The sequence below is a fragment of the Chaetodon auriga genome, chromosome 10 (assembly GCF_051107435.1).
Source record: "Chaetodon auriga isolate fChaAug3 chromosome 10, fChaAug3.hap1, whole genome shotgun sequence".
NCBI lineage: Eukaryota > Metazoa > Chordata > Actinopteri > Chaetodontiformes > Chaetodontidae > Chaetodon > Chaetodon auriga.
The window spans coordinates 7,550,940-7,573,760 of NC_135083.1; the positions used below are offsets into that span (position 1 = coordinate 7,550,940).

A 22,821-nucleotide genomic window follows, 5' to 3' on the forward strand; every position below is an offset into this window, starting at 1 on the left:
GTTCTTGGTCCTCAGAAGATGAAACCCTACTGACTTTGATGATCCTTAACTTTTCATCTTCATCTCACTATAAAGATTTGACTTTGTCCAATTGGGTATATCATGTCAAAACAAATCATTCAGGGATAGCCTGAGGATCATGACAAAGGCCCCCAAATTCTCCAGATCTCTATCTGAGCGAGCATCTGTGGGGGGTGCTCAAACAAGTCTTATCCATGGAGGCCCCACCTTGCAACCCACATGACCCAAATGATCCAGCACCAACATCCTGGTCCCAGACACCACAGGACGTCCTCAGAGGTTACAGCTGCTTTGGCAGCACGAAAGGGACCTGCACAATATTAGGCAGGTGGTTTAATTTGGTGTTGTGGCTGGTGTGAGAAACCATTAAACCTAAGATATTTCTCACTGGTATCCTCCCACTGACGCAGCATTTCCTTTTATGTGGGACAGTTTTCTGCATGTGTCAACAGGACAGATAAGACTTGACAGCCACATTCTGGCTCCATCAAGCTACAAAGAGACTCCAGTTACTGGATGGACTCTGCCACCACTTGGTCACTCTCACTATCTGTCTTTGTACTAAAGACAAACCCCCTCTGATCAAATGTCTGCCAGGGGGCTTCTAGAGGACAACACCCAGGAGACAGCTCCGAACATCTTATTGATCTGACCATGAGATCAAGCCTGAAGTCTGAACCACCGCGTCCATGACCACAGGAACTACATGCGAGCTTCGACACAGCAACAGGCATGATAAATAGCGGGGAATTCATCTCCTTAGGGTGCAATCCTCTTAAACTGGTCAATTTTCTACAGCAACATTTATGAAACATTGGTCAGTATCACTGACAAAGTGGAGAAGAGCTTATGCTGTTAAAGCCTGAATAGAATCAGACATAAATCTTACTCACAGGGGCAAGGTGGTCAAAAAAAGCTTGATAAATGAAGTGTTACGAGCGTCCCCTAAAATGCTCTAAGTTTATTGTATTAGGGCGAGGTTGTGGCTATGTGGGTGCGTGAGTGGGTATCCATTTCAGGTGAGCCAGGCCCTGGAGTATCAGCTGCAGCCATGCAATTCTCATTACTCTGGTCAGCCTGCTGTGAGCACTTCATCACACACAGCCATCATACTGCTGTCAGGCCAGCTGCACCAAAACACACACACAAACACACACACACATTCGGTTACACTGCTTATCACCCGGCCTTTCACGCTGAGAGCTACTGTCAGACCTAAGATCAACTGCATCAGCGGTGCTCACATACATCATGAGAGAAATCTTAATTGTTAAATTGATGCATAGTTGCTGCACTTCCACTCGTTTGCCTCACTGGATTGCTGTCTGCACTGCTGAGTTACAGCTTTCAGATGGAATAGTAAACACTGACTGGACAGTGACCGATGTCATAATCAATACAAATCATCTGTACATTATGGCCAGTATTGTAATTATTGAAGGGAAGCATTCATCACAGGGTTTATAAATGGTATCCCCTGATCGAATGATCAATTGACTGTGATTTACTGATTCATTAAATATTATGTTCTTTAAAAAAAGTAAATCTCACATTGCTGTGAAATCATGTCACTTCTTTTCAGAGCAGATGTATTTGTAAAACACAGTTTGCAACCACCCTGTGTATTAATGTTACAGTATACTGTGCACATAATGGGAAATTATTGATGAGAATTGATGAAAGATCTAAACGTATGATTTTTCAGGCACTTAATACTCAGATGTCTTAAATGACTAAAAAGTGGTTTTATTAGGTGACTGAAAAGATCCCAGGACAGGCCTAAAGCAGAACTATGTGAAAGGAATTCAATTAGTTTAGCCCTTTTTGGAGGATTTGCCATTGTCATCTGACATTAAGACCACACAGCGCCACCGTTGGCCTTTCACGAGCTTAAAGTGAGATTTGATATTGAGGGGATTACAAACTGAAGAATAGTGGGAACCCATTTTTATTGCTCTAATACCAATAATCAAAGGAAAGGAAATGGCTGTGTGCTGAAATCTCAAAGTGGCATTGGCTTAAACTAATAATCTGACAGCTATTGTTACTGCAGTTATTCCACACTTGGGCTTCAGCCATGTTTACAGCCCCCTTGTACAGAATATAGGGAATTTTAGCTTCCTGTAGCTGAATGTGCCTCTGTTTGATTATTAATTAATGTCTTTAATTGCACATCTTCTGTTGTATGGGGGAATCAAATCTGGAAGCATGCATGCACGCAAACACTAAAACAAAATAAAATATAAATGTGACCGTATGTATTTAGATTAACTATTTAACACCAGAGCGGATGATATATGGACCTTCGACTGTGTTAGTCTACATTTTGTTATAAAGCATATGTATGACAAAAACATAGCTGCATAAAAGTTGCATAAAATCTTACATGAGTTAACCCCTTACAGCAAGAATAGTGTACATTTTTGTCCATGTACTCTTGAGAAATGCATAAACAGCTTTAGATCAGAGAAAAAAAGTGTTTGTGATTCAGTGACTGTCAGATTCGGTCTGCCTGCAAGGAATAAAGCCTGACATCAGCGCTTGGCTACCGGTTGATCACATCAAATAACATGCTGTGAGTCAGCTAGCTGGCTGGCTAGTTAGTTAGAGGGTAATGATTCAGATTTACTTTGAGGCAAACTTAAAATTCATGTACATCCTGCAGTGGTTTCTGCTGATGAGCGGATTCGCTGGAACCAGGGGATGATACATTAAGTGATAAGCGGCTGGTAGAAAAATAAGAGGGATTTATGTGTTATCTGTAATCTGTTAGTGGCTGCTGATAAGATAAAGGGGAACTTAGTCAAGCTGTTTCGACAGAAAAATTAATGAAGGGGGGAGAAGCAACATAAAAAATATTTTAGATTGTCAAATTTAATCAAACAGAACTATTCTATACAGACTTTCGGACTATTATTTTTACAAGGTGACTTCTAGATACTTTATTTAAAAAGCACTCACTGAAGGATTTACTAATAGGGACCAAAATAAAAGTTTTTCCCTTGACCGTGTCACTGATGGTCTCGGTCAGCTGTACCACTGCGATGAGAGCAGCCATATGTCATGGGGGGAAAAAATAATAATGTTCAATATTAGCATACCAAACACCAAGCACATAAATAATGCAAAAGTTACAGTTTCTCCATTCAAGGATACATCACTCAGAAGCGGGGATCAGCATTTTGGGTGCCAGCATGCTGAAGTCTTTGATAATGAAATGCTGAATGCAAATCCTGACCACATGTTGAGCCAGGGGGGAGGCCTTGATCTCAGAACAAAGCAGGCTCAATCAATAGAGGAGGTGTTCCATGAATCAAACCTGGCCAGACCCAACGGTGATGAGTGTTAGAGAATTGATTTCCTTGTGCATTTTTTTTCTAAGGTGAGGCCTCTACACCCTTAAGTATAATAATAATAATAATAAAAAAAAGACCTATAAGTACAGTTACAGTTATTCCACCTGTCAAGTTTTCCATTCTCGCATATGCAGATTACAGTGATAATGATGATAATTCTTAATAGAAACAAGGGATTCTGATTTTAGAATAAGCAGGTTTCTCATTTCTAGCCAGTGTCTACTGATTTTGCCAGCTGGAATGGCAAATGCTGTTGGCAGCTTTTATCAACTATAGCTAGCAAGCTAATTAAACTCTATGAGCTGGTTAAAAACACTGTCTCTGGCAGACTTCTTAATGTTTTCAGCTGACTGGTACACCCAGAACCCTGGGAAAAGGCCAATGATAAGGAAGAATTCAAGATCGGTCAGCCATTTTGTTCTAACGTTACCCTGTTCAGCTGCTTAACCTCCGTTTTGTTTTGTTTTTTAAAGAAAAGGTCTACTGTACTACTAGCTACTGTAGGATAAAGTGTCTTTGGAAAACATAGCACTATCTCAGCTAACATTGCTAGGATTGCTGGGGGGGGGGGTAAATTTCCCCAAATCCAAGAGAGAGACAGAGTTAGCTAACGTGAGCTTATTCTCTGACACCCAGAACTGGCTTTCACATTGTGGGGAAATACACGCTGGATGTGCTAGTCATGAACAGGGCTTTTTTAACATAAACCCCACAGGCTAATGTTGTTAGCGATGTACTGACTATTGGCCCTGTAAAAGATGCTAGGTTATAAGCTAGTTAGCTGATTGGGCATGCTAATGATTGCAGCCCACATTAGAGCAGATAAAGACACTATTTTAAAACATTCCCCACATTTTTGTTATTGTGTTTCTCGGTTTTGGAAAGACTAATGCCTCGCGTACGCCGCTTCAACATGCAGAGAAATGTGAAGCTTGACAGATTGCTAAGCTATGATTGCTGTATGAGAGATGGGTTCAGCTAATGTGCAAATAAGAAATTGATGGGAGCATTTCAGCACCATGTTCATTTCTATTAGCACCAGGAACTGCAGGGACATTTAACATGTGATGATGAAAGATATCAGCAGAAATTAATCACTAACACCACCAACGACCTCCTCGCCAGCCCACGACCACCATTACTTCAGCTGACATTTGCTCTGTGGTCTACACCTGTTTGGCCGAGTCCGCTTTAAGGCTTCAGCTTGTGATAAATGAGCCTGTCCCGCCCTATTTACCCTCAGGAGCAGCTAACACCGCTAATTTCAAACCAAGGCCTCTCTAATCTTTAAATACATTTTCAGCCAGGTGTTTACTTTTCCAATTTCTTCCAGGCTGCTTCTACCAGCAAGACGAGAAAGAGGGGAGCATTGCATCGTATTGTTTATCAAAAACTACATTAATTAAAGCCTCAATGAAATGAGAAAGGAGAGGAGAAAGTCTGAGTCAAAGTGAAAACTGAGATGAGGCAGCGTCTAAGTGCGACAGACTCTGTGCCAGGATGGTAAGAACGTTAAGAAGACGGAACAGACAGTAACAAGGGCAGAGACAAGGAGAAACACTGGAGAGAAAAAGGGAGAATGAGAGAAAATAAATGACGAAGGAGCATTTAGGATTGAAATGCCAGCAGAGTGAAAAATAAAAGTAGGTAAACAGAAATGCGTGGGAGTACCACAGACAAAAACGATTGTACAGGATGAATGAGAGAATGTAAGCGATGAGGTGAGGCTGCTGCTCGACAGACCTGTCAAGCCTGATGTATGGGCCTCTTATCTACCAGGACCAAACGCATTATCAAAAACACTGAGACAACATGTCAATATGTCTTACTGTGAGCACACGAGGAACAAAACTGGTGGGTGTCAGTGTCTCCGAGTCATGCCTGGAAAAACTCTCACTCCTGTGGCATGCGTTACATGGAGCAGGTGGGAGGGGAGTCTGCAAAACCATGACGACTGAAATGTGATGTCTTAAAGTTAGATTTAGTGGGAAATAGCAAACCACACAGCAGGGCCCTGGTGCAATCAAAGCACAACAAAGCCAAGCATTGTCTCCCAGTTTATGTAATGTTGCATCAATGAACCTCAAAGTAAAACTCTAATAATAACAAGTTTTATCTGTGATTTCTTGTGTTGCGTGGGGGCTCTGAAGCACAGCGATACTTGAATAGATGAGCTGATGCTGTGAAGGCTAAAAACAGAATATTTCATTATCAGGTGACTTTGCAAAAGCAGTTTCATCTTCTTGTCGTACTGATTGAATGAAGGCCAGGAGTGATGACATAGCAGCGGGGAGTGAGAGGAGAGTTTATCCTCTGGCCTCGAGGAGGGACAAAGGACAATGGCTCTGAGTGCACAGAGAAAGAATATATAAACATCTCTCTGCTCAGCTCTTTTTCATGCTTATACAATCATTCCTTCCTTCTATTCTCTGCCCGTATAAACCTCACTTTACTTTAAAGCTTTCTCAAAAAGGTTCTTGATGAAAGGCCGGCAGCATGTTTTTTCCGTCTGTTTGACAGCAAATCACGAAAGAGCTGCTCAGTAAATTGTTTGCTGGAACGAGACAAAGATAGCGTACTTCTGAGCTGCTTTTGCTCGATTGGCTATATTAACAGTTAGCTGTATCTAACTTTAAAAGGGCAAATCTAAGGCAAATCGCTGTAGATCTTTCAAGTCTCTGAAATAAATTACATTGCATTTGAAAGTTGTGTTAACAGATTTCATTGGGTCAAAACCTTGAGACTTCAATTTTTATCTTTTAGGAGCCGTTTGACCTATTAGAAAATATGCTTTCTCACATTATTGCTAAAAGTTACAACAGCCAGCAGCCAATTAGTTTAGCTTAGCATAAATAATACGAACAGCTAGCCTGGCGTCATCCAAAGTTTTAAAAATCCACCTACCATCACCTCTAAAGCTCAGTAATTAACACATTATAAAGTACGTTATATCGTGTCTGTTTAATTGGTAGAGAAGACCTGCTGAAGAGTGAGACGGCCAAACACCCCATAAAACCACAACGTCATTTTTATGTAACATTTTAAAAAGTGAGCTTTAGAGGTGATAGTAAGCAGATTTTACCTTTCAACAGTCAGACTAGCTTTTTCCCTCTGGTTCCAGTCTTTATGCTAAGCTAATGAGCTGCTGATCATAGCTTCATATTCACTGTCCAGAAATGAGAGTGGTATCAATCTTCTCATCTAAAGCTCAGCAAGTAATAAATGATTAAATCAAATAAATTAAGTCCAAGTCAGGTCTCAAGTCCTCATTTCTGTGATGTAGCCACAGGCTGACAGCTCTGGCTTTTACCACTTCTGATTGAAGCATCACACATGAGCCACCAGGTGTCTTCATGGTGGCAAGACAGTGACTTCCTGTGCTGCAGGCCACAGTTTTTCAACGACAGCATCCCATGGATTAGGAAGATGGATGTCCCCTTCATCCTGGTTTAATGTCCTGTGGGCCAGTTTGCAGATTTCTGTGGCTTCCATAATCTACCGGTGCTGCTTGTTACTTTATGACGAGACATTTCTGGTCTCCTCCCAGTCCGTGATGTGGTTTGCTCCCTTGCAATGATCTGAGATTGCTGACTCCAGGTTTTCTTAGCTGTTTTGTGTCTGATTTGTGTGTGTGTGTGTGTGTGTGTGTGTGTGTGTGTGTGTGTTTATGCTCCAGAAGTCTCCTTTTCACACTCTTTTCATGTTGTCTTTTCCCGGCTCCAAAAGCTTAGCCTGCCTCACAAACATGTGTTTTGTTCCAAGAGAGGTACTGGGTCTTATCAATGATGTCACTTTGCTTCTCACTGTCAGTTTTGTCCTTGGATTGTACTGTACTTCACCACCTGCGATGCTTCTATGAAAGGCAGTGCAGCTACAGCCAAAACTGTCAGAGTAAACAAACAAATATGCTAGGCTGTCAGTTTCGTACATCTGAGAGTAGTTGAACATTTTCCAACTAAGAAGATATAAAACATTGCAACAGAAATAGGACGAATCCACACTGGACTTACACCTACAGTATCAGCCATACTTCAAAATCACAGGTCAGCGGTTTGGTTTATTTTAAAGATTACATTTTTAGCATTTTGCCTTTATTTGACTGTGCAGAGAAAGATAGGAAACATGGGCAGAGAGAGATGGTAAGACATACAGGAAAGGCCATGAATCAAACTAAAGCTTACAATCATATTTATATAAGCATATTTATAATTAACAGTAGATTTGTACTTCAGTCAGTTCTTCTCTGCCTCACATGCATTTAAACGATCTTTAACAACCCTCAGTCGTCACCATTCATTTAAACGTAGGCTTCGTGTTTGCATTTGTTAGTGGTGACAATGATAATGGCGTCCTTTGTGTTCTCTGTTCCTTATACATCCACATAAAACATGCTTTGCTGTGCTGCACAGCACACACATCTCCTTTGCTTGAATCATGACATTCAGCCTGTGACGCTTGCCCACATTTCAGCCATCCTTGCGAGGAGACAGAGCTGGCAGCCTCACATCAGCCATCCAGGGACAATGCGGCAGGCAGGCAAGCAGCTCTACTACTGTAGTGGCATGGCAGGTTCAGCTGAAGGAGAGGCACTGACACCCATACTAATGAGACTACGCAGCGCAGTGACCAAGCGTATGCAGGAGGATCAGGCAGAAACAATCACACAGCTACCAGAGAGCATACTGCCTCGTGGAAACCCTCCTCTCTCAACCATTCAGAAAAAAAAAGTTATTTGCTCTCTTTTCTTTCCATCTCACTCCTCTGAACTTTTAAAACATTTCTGACCAATCTGCAGCGCACTAAGCATTCACAACAACACAGCCCCAACAACAACCACACATCAATCTTGTTACCGCAGGAGCAACACCCACTGTTGGTCATGTAGTTCAAGAATATCCTGCAGGCCGAGCACTGACTGTCTGCTGAGGTAATCGATCACAAATAATTGAAATTAAATGTAATTAATCCACCACTATCTTTTTCTCCTTGACGGCTAACACACTGCCTTTGATAGAGCAGCAAGACAGGAAGCTATAAACACCACCTTTCGCTCAGTATTATCAATATTACAGGCACAAGTCTATATTATGTCAAATACAATGGTTTGTCACAGCTGATCTGTGCACATTCCAGTATTTCATCTGGTGTGTTGCAAGCGTGTGATTGCTTTCAATACAGCTACAACATTTTGATCCCATCTTCATCAGCTACACTAAATACAAAGGAACAGATCTTTACTTTGTGTCAGCCTGTTTAATAATGCTTATATATTTTTGGATGTTTTGTTTTTTTTATATTTTTCACTTATATTAAATGGAGCTATTCTTCACAAGGCAATATTTCTCATACTATTTTTTTTTATTGTATATTTGTTTTTGTTTACTACCTTTATTCTTGCTGTTGTAAGTAAATGTCCCCGGCATGGAATCAATAAAGTCTTATCTTTTCTTATCTTACATACTACTGAATTATGTAACAGATGTTTCAGCTTCAAATTGCTGTAAGCGTTGAATATTCTGGATGAATAATGTGTACATTTTGTAGTAACTGATCAAGAAGTCCTCCAAGTTAAACACAAAAATATGTTTTTTGTCCTTTTGGATGACATGCAGGAGTGTTTTCTGATCTGATGCCTCGATGAGCAGGATGACATCGTTTGTCTGAGCCTTCAAAACCCACGTAAATCACCGTTTATAAATCAGTTTTATGGTGTGACAGTGTTATGAGGTTTAGACACAAAAAAGACTTGGCTAGGTATCGGGAAAGGTCGTGGTTTGGGTTAAAATGACTGCTTTGTTAGGGGACCTTTGTCATATGGTTACAATAATAAAAACAGTCGAAATGTAAGGCAGCTCCTCTGACAAGGTGAGGGGACATTCATGGTTATGATTTTTAAAAAACAACATTGACTTGTAACAGAAACCAAACAGCAGTCTTCCATGTCAAAGTCTCATCTATCCCAGCCGACCGCTGTGGAGCCTTTATAGCAGCATCACCTGACTTCCTACTTTCCTCCATAAATATGTGTCGTTTTGTGTCTCTTGGGACTGAAATGACTGACTGGTCGTTCCTCTTGGGAGGACAGTCGCTATATGGATCTATGTATGGATCTTCATTGTTGCAGCTGAGTGAACTTGGCAAAGACGTGACATCGAAATGTTGCGGCGGCGCTGAATAAATCTTCGTAGGAGCATGCTTATCTATAAAATACAGCAATTTGAAATTATATTTAGGTGATTTATCATGTGCACTTTTCTCCTGATGTAAATTTTTGATGTAAACTGGTTGTCAAACGCAAGCCATCAAAACAGGGCTGAACCTCAAGGATTTCTCAGCTTGCATGACAAAGAATAAATGTAACAGCAAGAGAACATGATGGTGTTTACTGTACGTTACAGCTTCTGTGTGATAAACAAATTAAAGTAGTAGAGAGGAGGATTAGATGGAGAGATAAAGAGGATAGAGGAAGCAAAAGTGCAAACAGTGACCTTTGGGAGCCCTTGCAATTCTCCAGATGAAATTCATTACAGCCCCCGACGGATTAATAAAGAGTGAGATTGCCTTGTGATGACAGACAGATGCTCCCTGTACAGGTGGCTAATCTGAGGCTAACATTGGTCCTGTCATTAGTCAGCTCCTAATGCTCCACTGTGCGTATTCCTGTAACAATATCTAGAAATGTGTATAATTCAAGAGGAAGGCAGCTCCTTCATCAAAGCCCTACAGTCATGCCTCCAGACAGGATTCCTTTGGGACCGGCTGGAATGTCCGAGTCATCCTGGATTTGCCCTCCAGCCTCCTGTGAGGCTCAGGAGCCTCTTGCTGCCCCATTACCTGCCAGTCCTCAGGAACAGCTGCCTCCCTCCTGCTGTGAATTATGCAACAGTGGTGTTTACAATGAAGGCGCACTGCCTGTAGAAACACAAACAAGGACGTATAACCTCAGTAGGGTGAGGATGGAGGCTGGCGAGAGTCTGTTCCTGCTGTCTTACAGTTTGCACGATAGGAATTTACAACAGGCAGCTCAGGGTGACCTGCTCATCGACTGACGCTCAACGCAGAGGGATGACAATGAGACCAGAGGTCAATGCACGCTGAAGAAATCCAAGCAATACAGACAGCCTGCTGTGGTGACTGGGAGGTTTACGTACACACAAACACAAGACAGCAGAGAAAATGCAGGAGTCAGTTCTCTGCCCGTGCTGCTAATCCTGCCGCAGTGACAGTTTCTCTATTACATCTTCTCTCGAAATCCAATGAAACCGCACAGCACTGGTGTCCATTAGCCATTAGCCCATATTAGTGAAGTGGGAGCAAATTAGTCGTTATTACTGGTAGTAATGTGGTTGGTTACTAGATGATATTTTGTTTGCCCCTGTTTTTTTCTTCTAAATATTTATTTTGTTAGTCTGCGCAGCATATGACATGTCGGTCATGCCATAATGGACAAATAGCACTAATCTGACAAGATCTCACGTACCTGTGTGTTAAACACAACAAGCAAGAGTGTGAACGTACATGAATGCCCCATTAATAAAATATAAATAGCAAACTGAAGCACAGACACAGAGGCAGCTGTCATATGCGCTAAGGCTGTTGTTAAGTTTAGGAGTGTGAAGATGTGACCACATTATCATGCAAATCTCTTGCAATGCTAATCGCTAAGATAAAACGGAGAGCACCAGATAGTGTATCAACTTAGCTCGGGAGGATTTATACCTCAGGGATTAACAAAGAATAAAACACAATGTTTAGCAAATTGAAACACCTTTACGCTGACAGACTGTACAGTTGAGAGGTTGTCTTTATGTATAGTGGAAATATTTGCATGGCATTGGCAAAAGTATGTGTGTAAGTCAATACACTGAGAGCATCAAGGCTGACAGACTGGGTGCACTGAGGACCAAAACTCTAATACAGAACAAACATAGTAGCACACCTTGTGTCATGTGGTAAACTGTTCTATTTAGCTTCAAGGTTATAGTGAGGGTGAGTGATCATGAGAGTGTCTCTGTTTAGCAGTCCTGGGGGACGTGTTGCATCTATCTGTGAAAAGGGAGACAGGCTTCAAATTGCCTCACCGCTGAGGATGACACAGTGCACTATCACTCCTTCCAGCTACAGTCAAAGTTTGTGTGTGTGTGTGTGTGTGTGTGTGTGTGTGTATGTGTGTGTGTGTGTGTGTGTGTGTGTGTGTGTGGGAAGAAGGCATGCGGGTGTGTAATGTCACAAGGTTGAATGTTGTTCTTGACTCTTTGTGGCCCTGACTGTGAAGGGGCTGTGTGGGTGCGCCTGAGAGTCTCTCCTGACCGAACATGGTTGCGAGTTATTAAAGTAGTAAACAAGACATGGGGGCAGCAAAACATGCAGGAGCCAAGTATTGAAAACACATTCAAAGCAGATAGCATCATATCATTAGACCTGAAACATGGATTAACAGTCCCACAGAGCTCACACGCACAAAGTTTGATTAGGTGTTTACAAGCAACCCTGTCTGCTAGAGTTCCATACAACTAATTTGAAATGTAAAACATGTTTTAAAGCCACCTGAATTACACTTTGTATCAACACAATGCAGAGAGGAACATTTTCTCATTAAGCTGATGCTGATTAAAGTGGCTACAATCAACATTTAAGAAATTACATAGGATAAAATGACTCATGTATATTCACCATATACATTTTAGAAGGTGATGATATGTTGATATTGTGTTCATAGCTTGTTTGCCCCAAAGTTGCTAAAAGGTTTTAACTCTTAAACACTTAAACGAAATTCTGAGCAGTTACTGAGAAACAAGTGAAGAACGAATCGGGAACAACGTGGGAGTCGCTCAATAACTAATAAGTAGTCCCTGAATAACTGTAAAGTGGCCAAAAAAACATTGCTTCTTGGAGGTTTAATTAACATATTTGTCAAGTTGCATAATGTTGAACATACTACCAACCCAATGAATGATGACTCATTTCTTTTACAGTATAAATAAAGCATAATTAACCTTGTATTTAGGCAAAGATAACTGTGTTGGTTCTATATTAATATATTATTATAAGAAGAAGTCTGTTTACTGAACCACAACAGTGTCTAGTGTCAAAGACCTGTATGTTGTACTTCCAACATCCAACTATGACTCGTGTGCGGTGCAAAAACATAAATTCCTTCATTAAAGAAACAGCTGAACATAATCCAGGCGGCAGTAACACTGAAAACGTTTTTGGCATAACAAATTATTAGCAGACTCTTGGAGACAGGGTTGTCACAAGTTACATAAATTGTTGATGGTTTGGCTCTTAGTGCACACTATAATTGACAGTTACGATTCCCCTGCAGTTTTCTAACTTTTCTGTTACCTCAAGATACGGCAGTGACATTATGTTATTATGCAAGATCTTAACACTTTGCACAGGCAGGATTAAGTCAAAGCAAAGCCGTGGTGTGATTTCTCAGTCTCCAACTCAAGCTTAGTTTAATCTGCTGTTCACAAAAGGCTACAGCATTCCTGCCTGAAATCCTCCTCTCAAATGAGTGCGTGTGTGTACGTATGTGTGTGTGCGTGTGTCAGTGACGGCGCCCACCAACCTGCTGCAGGTTGAATCATTACTTTGCCGGTTAATGTAGACAGTAAATGCATGTAAGTGACGTAAGGTTGTTTCTCTTTTCTCTTGCCTGCACACTCACATGGCACACATGAATACACATACAGCACTTTTGTGTGTGTGTGTGTGTGTGTGTGTGTGTGTGTGTGTGTGTGTGTTTTTATAAATAATTAATGGGAGTAGGACACTGACTGCCAGGTTACTGCTGTTGCTGTAGAGACACATTAACATATTAAAGGTCGGTGTCCTCCTTGAGAAATAGTAGGTCCTTTAAAATTAAAGGCCTTATAATGAGAGGGGGGCATTTTTTAGCACATGAAGACCTCGATATTTTGTATACTATGAACATCTGCAAATGGTTAATCACAAAGGCGTGAAGAACTCTCACAGTCCAGCTGTTATGTTTTGGATGCCGTATGTCCAGTTCAAGGGAAAACTGCTGCCTCAAGCATAATATTGACCATCACTAAGGTATAGAGACTCCAGTCTCTGTATTTTAAAAATTTAAATTTGGGCAATAATTATAAGAGAAGTTTTCTTCTTTCCAAAAGCTGGATAAGTATTTTGAACAGCCCCGAGGAATTATGACAACACTGGATAATTCTGCAGCTCACAACTCACATCACAGTGACTGTGTTCAGTAGCAGTGCGGGAATTAGTCTGTCCTCTCTGTAGGGATGCCAAACGTGTCAGTGTGGAGGTTGAGGTGGTGGAGTGGCTGCGGCACATCTGACTTTCAAAGTTTGAATCTCATCGCTGAGCTGGAATTAAACTTTATTAACCGTGACCATGGTCTTTCTCTAACCTTAACCAAGTGTTTTAATCACCTAACCCTATCCATTCCTTGGCCAGATGTATTTGCTATAACCACAGTCTGTATGTGATCTTAACCATACCGTAAAGTGAAGTGAGAATTGTAAAGTTGAAACAAAACCCCATTTTTGATATTATATACGATTAATAGCGATTCATTGTGTTTACATGCATTCATCTCTGTCTTATTGGTAAAGGCGGAGTCCGCCACTCCCGCACTGGAATCACATCGCATAGTTAAGCACAAGGGAAGCACAGGAAAATGACTTATTCATGTAATCATGTGTAATTTATCTCATTGATATCCTCCCTGTTTACTGTTTTCTCTCTTTAAATCATACATCATACACTGCTTCCTGCTTCACAGTAAAGGCCTTCGACTGGTGAGACACAGGGTGGCTTTTATTGTGAAGAGGCCACAGAATATGCCAAAAACGTTTTTGTCATTGCCAGATAAATACGGTCATTTTTTCATTTTCTTAAAGCCTACTAGCTGTAACGATGGTAACCACAGGTTTCACCAAATCTACCAGGACTGAATCTTACACGATGACTTAAAAAATGCTGCCGTCAGAAATTAAAAATGAACAACGATGCCACAGAATAGTCCAATGCTGTTTTTCTCATCTGGCAACAAGATTGATTAAAACTTAAATATTCAACAACGCCAATCAAAAGAGTGATTTTGGTGATGCTTTTATACCTTTCAGGTCCAGTATCTGTTGGAACGAATATGAGTTCAGTGAATAATCTATTTTGGCAAACTGGCTTTATCACAATGCAGCCACGGGCAAATATCTCCATCGGTGTCGGGCAGATGTGTTAATTATCTCTATTGACACGCGGGACCCTGATCCTGGTATCTGTTCTTGAAATGTGGATCCATGTATGTCAAAAGGTGAAAATAATCTTCTGGTGTGGTGAATGGGAAGCGGAGAACAGGCAACAGGCGCGATAACACGAGATGCCATGTCCCTATGGCGCTCTGGGGCCGGGGTGGTGACACGGGCACACCCGGGGTCAGGTCTCGGTTTGAGTGAATGTAATCGTTGGCAGAAGCCAGACGGCAGACATCCCATGGTGTTAATCTTCAGAGGGCTCGGATCTGCTCTTAGACTCCCTCTCAAGCTCACTGTCTGTGCATGCTGATGCCTCTGAGCCAATCACACAACCAATACAAATAACCAATATATAATATTAATGATGACACAATCAATTTAACTTGCTGTTAATGAGAGGGAATCTTGCTGTAGGCAGTTTGAGGCAGGAATTGATCTTTTCCCTGCACAAATTACAATTTTTTCCTGTATCCGACTGCACGCTTGTGTTTGTTTACCACAATGTTCCCACATGCTCGGCCATCAACACATTAAAGTCAATATGAGAACGCCTCTCTGTCGTCCTGCAGCTCTCTGGAATATGCAAGTGAATTTATGCATTTGATTTTTCCCTGCCTGAGGGAAGCAGCTTTCCAAAAGGCAAAATCTGTTTTGAACACCAGTTTTCTTATATTTACACGGAAGTAATTAAAGCCAACTTGTGATTCAAGGGCAGCGGATATTACAACGAAACCCTGTGAGCTCTGTTCCTGTCCAGAAATGTATTTTTATATACACACAACCACCCACAGACACAATCACCAAGAACTGCCCCAGAAATTCGAGCGAAGGTTATAGAAATTCTCTTTGTAGTCGCAAAACAAAATATCCCAGAGCTTTGAATATCACCCCGCATTATTTCCGCAGCATCCTCGGCACTCTTCTCTATTGCTTCTCCTTTCACACAACAAATGCCTCCCAGTGATGCTCGGCAGCTTCTCCATCAATCCAAGGTTTTATTTCATGTCCGCAACAATTAGCTTTTAGTTGTGTTTGATTGTCAACTGCAAGCAGAACAAATAAACCAAATCTTAATCAACTGTGTATTCAAATTTCATTTAAACCCAATTTTACTGCTTAATATCCCGAGAAAACTATTATTCTTCTGTGGCTGGATGAAAAATACGGACTGCCATAAAAACACTGACATGAACAAACAGCTGTTGCCGCGATCTTCCCTACGCTGGACACATGGGACACGATTAATCACCAGGGGACACAGACTCATTAATTGCTGTGTGCTGATTAATTGTCCCTGGTGAGGAACGTTCAGCTTAACATGCAAATTTGTGTCAGAGGATCCATTCAGCGATGCAGCCCAGGCAGGGACTTATTGTAAAATGACACATGCAGGGAGATAACAAGACGCTTGTCAGGGGCCTACTGTAAAACAGTTGTTTCTATTTTGAGCTCTTATACAAGAAGTGGAAAATGTGAGATGTTACAACTTTGACGAATACTGAGAGAGAGGCTGGGATGGAGGGAGGAAGCAGAGTCTTTGGAGTGACGTAGAAGACTTTATCGTTTGATTTGCATTGTCCTTGTTTTTTATCTGTTTTGCTGCATTAAACAATCTGCTTAACAGAAGAGAGGAGAGGACGGGAGAGGAGGTGGAAGAGAGGAAAGGGGAGGACGTAGGAGAGGAGAACAGAAGAAGAAGAGGAGAGGATGTGAAGGGGAAGAGAGGAGGACAGAAGGGAAGAGACTAAAGGACAAAAAGGAGAGGAGACAACAAGACATGAAAGGATGAGAGGAGAGGAGAAAAGAGGAGGGGAGTTCAGAGGAGACTAAAGTACGAAAAGGAGAGGAGACAGGAGATGAAAGGATGAAAGAAGAGGAGAGGAGGACGGGGAAGAGAGGAGAGGAGAGGAGGCTTAAGTACAAAAATGAATAGATAGCAAGAGATGATAGGATGAAAGAGGAGGGTACGAAAAGGAGAAGTGAGGAGAGGAGATGACAGGGAAGGACAAGAGGAGGAAAAGATGAAAGGAGGGGAGGAGAGGAGAGGAGACTTTAGAACAGAGTGACCTGATGGCAGGAAAGGTCACTGACTCAGCAGCACAGAACAGCATCAGAGGAGGCACACTTTAATCACCTCCGAACACTTCATCAGCTCCTGCGTGAGATGGACCGAGAGCGGCGTTACCAAGGTCACAAAACCTCTGTGCGTTGAAGTAATACGAGGCGAGATGAGCCGCTGTCCTTGGACATGAAACCGCATCATTTAGCTCTCCATCTGAGTCCTCTTTGTCCACGAGTTTGAGAGGGCGAGACAACAGCTGATCACATGGAGCACAAAGACACTTCACGCAAGGAGGAAGTGTGCACATGGCTGAGTTCAGAGCGCCATTCTTCTGCCTGAACTGAAGCTACGCTGATGCCTTGTTGCTAAATTATCTACTGCATTTCAACTATTTCATCCAAGTCAAACAGGCACTCAACACATTACTTCTGTCTTTTTCCTTTCAAACCTGCAAATCCACACTAACATACTGCAGCAAACATAGTAACAACTAAATAATCCATCCTGACTCATTTATAGCACCACATCGTTCAATATATAACACGGCGTGACGGGTAGCATGAAGGGCTGCCGATCTGTTATATCGTAATTACCTTGTTGTGTTTGTCAGCTGACCTTACGCCTACCACATATGGCTGATACAGTGGAGAGATTGGCAGAGGGAAGCCAGCAAGTTAATAAAACAGAGAGGGAATAGGAGACGGAGAGAAGAGCAGAAGAAGACACAGGGCTTTGGAGACTGTTGTCCATGTTCATTGAAATGCCAATTAGGCCAATACCTTGTGACATTTCTGCTCTTTCTCTTCTCATGATACGGCTAATGCGCCCCAGCATGGGCAGCCGTACTTCAGAAAGCCTTATAACGCCGAGGCTCTAACACAGTGGGTCAGACACACAAAGATTTTAACACTCTGTCCGCTGCCAACTCGAGAACAGAGGAAAACTCTGTTACAAGTAAAAGTCCTGCATCCAAAATCTTACTTAAGTAAAAGTACATAAGTTTCATCAGTGTAGTGTACCTGAAGTACCAAGAGAAAAAGTTTCTGAAGTAAAATTCTACAGTCAGTTACATAATATATAGTGAGTATTGATGTACATATGCACATAAACGTTTATGTAAACTTCTGCAGGTCATGCTTCCTCTGTACTACTCTGTACTGTAAGTGTGTGTGTGTGTGTGTGTGTGTGTGTGTGTGTGTGTGTGGACGTGTGTTTTACTGTTGTCATCAGTCGAGCTGGAGATAATTTTGACGTAATCGTTAAAATTGCTGCTGAGTTTAATCTGTAATTAATTAATGAATTAATTAATGAATGAATGAATTTGGAGTTACAGCTGTCAAATTAATGCAGTGATGGAAAGTAACTAAGTGCATTTACTCACACTGTACTTTTACTTCACTTGAGTATCTCCATTTTATGCTACTTTATACTTCTGCAGCATTTTTTACTCCACAACATTTATTTTGCACATTCAGCTCGTTATTACAGATTAAGCTGCCCTGCAGTAAATAAAGTACTTCAAAGTAGCTCCACCTTTACCAGCTGTAACATTCGTGATATTTACACATGAATGCATCAATAATCAAATAATATACATTACTCTGAAATGGGCCATTCTGCATTATGAGTACTTTTACTTTTACTTAAGTATATGATATGAGTACTTCTTCCACCACTGAATCAATGCAGTGCAGTAACAAGTACAATATTTCCCTCTGAAAAGTAGCCAGGTGGAGCAGAAGTATACAGCAGCATAAAATTAAAGCTCTCAAGTAAAGTGCCTCAAAATTGTACTTAGTTACTTCATATTCCTCAACTGGTTAATAGTGAAACTGGAAAGAGCTTCCAGAAAACACAACTCACCAACAGCAACCTTTTTCAGACAAGGACAAACGTTCGCGCAGATAATTTGCATGACAGCAATCTAAATGTCAACTTCATGTACTCAGTATCAGCGTTTGCGCAGCACTGGTTCAGCCTTCGCAGGACTCCACAGGGTCTTGGTGTAAAAAGACTTGTAAGGCTCCGCGTCCTTTGACGTCATACTGATGTGTGTGATACTGTACAGCATCTTGTCTAATCACTCCCTGCAGTAGCCCTGACTAAGCCAGTTTTAAAAACACCCACCATCCTGGATCAGAGCCAGTTGGGTTTTCTTTAAACTCTCTGGTACTGTATCACCGTGGCTGTTGGCTCCCTGGCAGCAGATATGACACTGACACCTTCGTACAAGCCTACAGTCCACCACCAACAGAGCCGTTTCATACAGGATACCCAGAGCTTTTCCAGCACTCTGTTTGCACTGCTCACTCCTGACTGTGTGTGCTTTCATTCTCCCGCTGTTTAAACAATTCCTGTACACATTTAAATGCCTGTACAGGTCCAGAAAACAGAAATGGGGGTATTTACAATTCAGCTATATTGTGATAAACCTCTCAGGCTGCCCCAGCCTCTGCCGGCACCACAGGCTCGTATACCGACATCCCTCAGTGTGCCATCCACAGATTTGTGGTCCCATTGAGCTGCAGATGAATTATTAATCAGGCTTCAACTAACAAAATGGGCTTTTAATTGTAGGGACTCCTGTTCGACAACAACAGCTGAAACACAGGCCTCGATAGAAATCAATCAACAGCCCCCCTGGATGCAGCCTCATCCTCAGCGTCAGAGGAGAAGAGTGCTGGTATATATCCACGCAAGGATCCAGCAGGCAGCTCCTGCTCCATCCAGAGGACGGGCGCCCGCAGACATATGTTTCTGACATACTACGAACATCTTAGATACACAAAAAAAAGTGGATTGTTTCCTAATTATTCTTGTAGAGAGAGTGATGAAACTTCAAAGCGGAGATAGAAGGAGTACGCTGCTGTGGTTTTGCTGTAGTCTGAGATTTTACACTCATCAAAAGCCAGAGAGAAGCAATGCAACCAAGCACAAGCAAATGGTAATGTAGCGCTGATTAATTCAAAATCTGCACCCAGTTAAACAGCTAACAGAGATTGGCCTAATTGTTCTTAAAAGACACGCTTTTCCCTTCAAAACTCTCAATTCGCCTGCTGTTTTCCTCCACAAAAAGCGTGATAACAAGGCTCTGATCGCTTTATCAAATACAGATTCTAAACATACGTATTATCACTTAAAAAGCTGGAAAAATGCATTTAAATGCTTCACATTTAAACATATCCTACTTGCCACTGCCTTTGTAAACTGACTTTGGCTCTGGCAGTCTGGAGGCAGCTCCATCCAGTCAAAAAATCCCAATAAGAAGCAGGCTGTTGACATGATATTTACTGTACAAGTCACATACTGTATCGGCATCTTGCAGCTCCAGCCACACTCACGAGTCGACAGGTGAAGAGCGACCTATTTTAAACAAGCAAATCGTCAATTTCAACTCAGGAAGGGGGTTGACGATGCAACAATGCAGCCTGATGGGCTCCAGTCGAGCCGTCAGCTTTTTGACTGAAACCCGCAACGCCCGATGGAAAAGCCTGAACGTGTCAACAAGCTTACCTTTTTCATTTTATTGCGATCAGCTGCGGATGGGTGTCGGTCACACGGGAATAGTTATCCAGCTCTTACATGTCGGCTGTAATATCACTGTCACCCGGCTGTTTATCTGTCGGGAAGGTAAACAAGACGGTCCTATAACATTGATAGAAATATATTTCTTTCTTTTTTATCCCTTGGATGTATGGCCGAATCTCGCTGCGGTCATCGCTCGTCGGTCCTCCGCGCAGTTGAGCGGTCTTCTGGTCGCAGCTCACCGGTTTACAGAGGGATCCATCGCGGCAGGGAAAACGCAGTTTGGAGGCTGCCGGTGATGCTGCTGCAGCAGCGTTTGGTCCGTCGAGACGCGGGATGAGAGAGGTGGGGGTGGGGGCATCTGAGGGCCCACGACAAAACACTCAGCTCCGAATATGAACTCATCAGACCCGAAATCACGGTCTCATGAGCAAACGGTGGTTGATGAATCATGATGCGCACTGAGAGGCAACATGCGTGCGTGTTTTTTTGAGTCTTCAGAGTGATGCTCTTTGATGAGTCAAGCACAGAGAAGAGAGACTTTAAAGGGAAAATTCATTCAAAAATACGTTTTTGCGTTACAGGCTACGCTATTTTGGACGATAAAGTCAGATACGAGCGCCAGCAATACGAGTATAATCAATGAATCAAATAATTGATGATGTCATGAGATGACACTTTCTGAGTTGACCTGATGACACAAATTCAAAAACCCCAAATATTCAGTTTGCTCTTATATAAGACCAAAAAAAGCATCACATCCTGTCATCAGAGAAGCTGGAACCACATTTTTTTTAGTTGAAAAATGACTCAATCAATTAATTGATCATCTAAGTAGTTGCCAGTCGACTGCCTGTCCATCAATTAATCAATTAATCGCCTGGTAGTTTACTTGTACCAGTGACCGACTGTGTGGATTCGAGCAGTTTTTGTTTGAGATTTTGAACTGAGATGAGTTTTGTGAATGTGAATCAGAGAAAATCCCCTCAGGACTGCAGCCAGGATTTTACAAGTACTGACGTCATGAGTGAAACACTCAGAAAATTTAGTTCTGAAAACCAAAAAATCTCTAATCTCTAAAATGTTTCAGTGGCAACACTTTACATTAGCATTCATAAGCAGTGAATCTATAGAAGCACACTGTCATGTACTTGTAAGCAGATTATTTGCTTTTCTGATTTATTTGTCACATTTCATTCATTCAGTTCACTGTTCAGTCACATTTTCTGAGCCTCTCACTGCAAATTCTGGCTAAAAGCTGAATACATCTTTACATATTCATGTTGGCCTAAAATTAGTCAGTTGAAATCTATTAAATCTAATAATGTGTTTTTTAATTGTTAACCCATCGAACTCCCTGAAAGCGTTTTATGGTCTCCCAGTATTCCAGACAAAGTCACCACGAAGCTGTTATGGGTGCTCGCAGTGGCTCCATTATTTACTGTGGGAGGAGCAGCTCCAGGATTTTAGTATATGGATGACATCATCGCTATAGTCTGTCTATGTGCTGTTCGTCTTGATAACATATGTGAAAGGGATATTTTAGGGTGGATTTTCCCTTTAATCTATGACGCTGTGGCTACTTATGGAGGTTTGTTGAAGTGAATAATGGCCACACAGATGTTTGGAGGCACAAATGCAAACATTATAGACACACACACACACGCACAGACACACACACACACACACACACACACACAAAGAGAGGTCTGTGCCACCAGCAACTGCATGAATATGACTAATCTCCAGTTTGAAATCAAACTGACAATAAAAGACAATCTGTCCTCTCCAGAGTAATGCCCAGTAGCACAAGCATTAAGGATGGCTGATTGGATAAGACCATGACTAATAACTCTGCATCTGATCCACGGGTGGATATCCAAAGGGGCCATCGAGGCAGCCAGTGGTTGAGTTGTAAACTGAATACGTTTTTGTTCAGATCGTCCTTTTCCATAGGGCTGAGCTACGTTATCTTACATTAATCTTCTAACATATTGTCTCTCGACACGACAGACAATTAGTTCAGCCTCCCAGTTCTTCTACAGTGGCCTGTAACTCCACCTGAACAGTGAGATTCCGCTTGGCTTCGTTTGGCTGGCTGTTCATTAGCAGCCGTTTTGGTCCAGATGTCTTTTAACACCCTGCAAAGCCTGACTGGATGTGCAGCCGGTGACATGTGTGCGACCATGCAGTGGTGTGCTCAGGCTGCCTGAGGGGCGAGGGCGAAAAACACAGAAAGGGCACCAGCTGCACGCACCAGCAGAAGACATGATCCATTTATGGCGAAACAGTTGCAAAACCTTAGTTAAGATTAAAATGGTTTGATCACGTGACTCAGATTTAAGGTATAACTACACCACCTGCTGGAGGGCACTTCATAATGTTTTCTCCCACGTAGGGACACTTCATCACAGAGACGTCAGTTCTGGTTAATTTTGCTTTCGATAGCCGACACCCATTAACTGGTGACTGACCGCTTAATTTTTACAAAAAAACTACCACAGTGTTTTTGCCGTCATTGGAGGCGCAGGGCTAGCTTCTCTGCCCCAGTTAGCTTGACTTTTAGCTGATCCGTCTTCTCCTCAAAGTACGTTTAGTCACAGTAACGTTA

At 42.0% G+C, this 22,821-nt stretch overlaps 1 protein-coding gene across 6 annotated transcripts in view; it reads right to left on the bottom strand.

Moving 5' to 3' along the window:
- dlgap4a (discs, large (Drosophila) homolog-associated protein 4a) overlaps positions 1-20,727 on the bottom strand; it is a 79,452-nt gene extending 58,725 nt beyond the window's left edge. For 3 of the 6 annotated variants that reach the window (XM_076740559.1, XM_076740560.1, XM_076740558.1), the window contains exon 1: positions 20,199-20,336. The gene's annotated coding sequence lies outside the window, so the exon portion shown is untranslated. Of the gene's footprint in view, positions 1-20,198 lie in introns of all 6 variants that reach the window. The other 3 variants (XM_076740562.1, XM_076740561.1, XM_076740563.1) reach the window with 2 other exon arrangements.
- Positions 20,728-22,821: the final 2,094 nt, after the last annotated feature.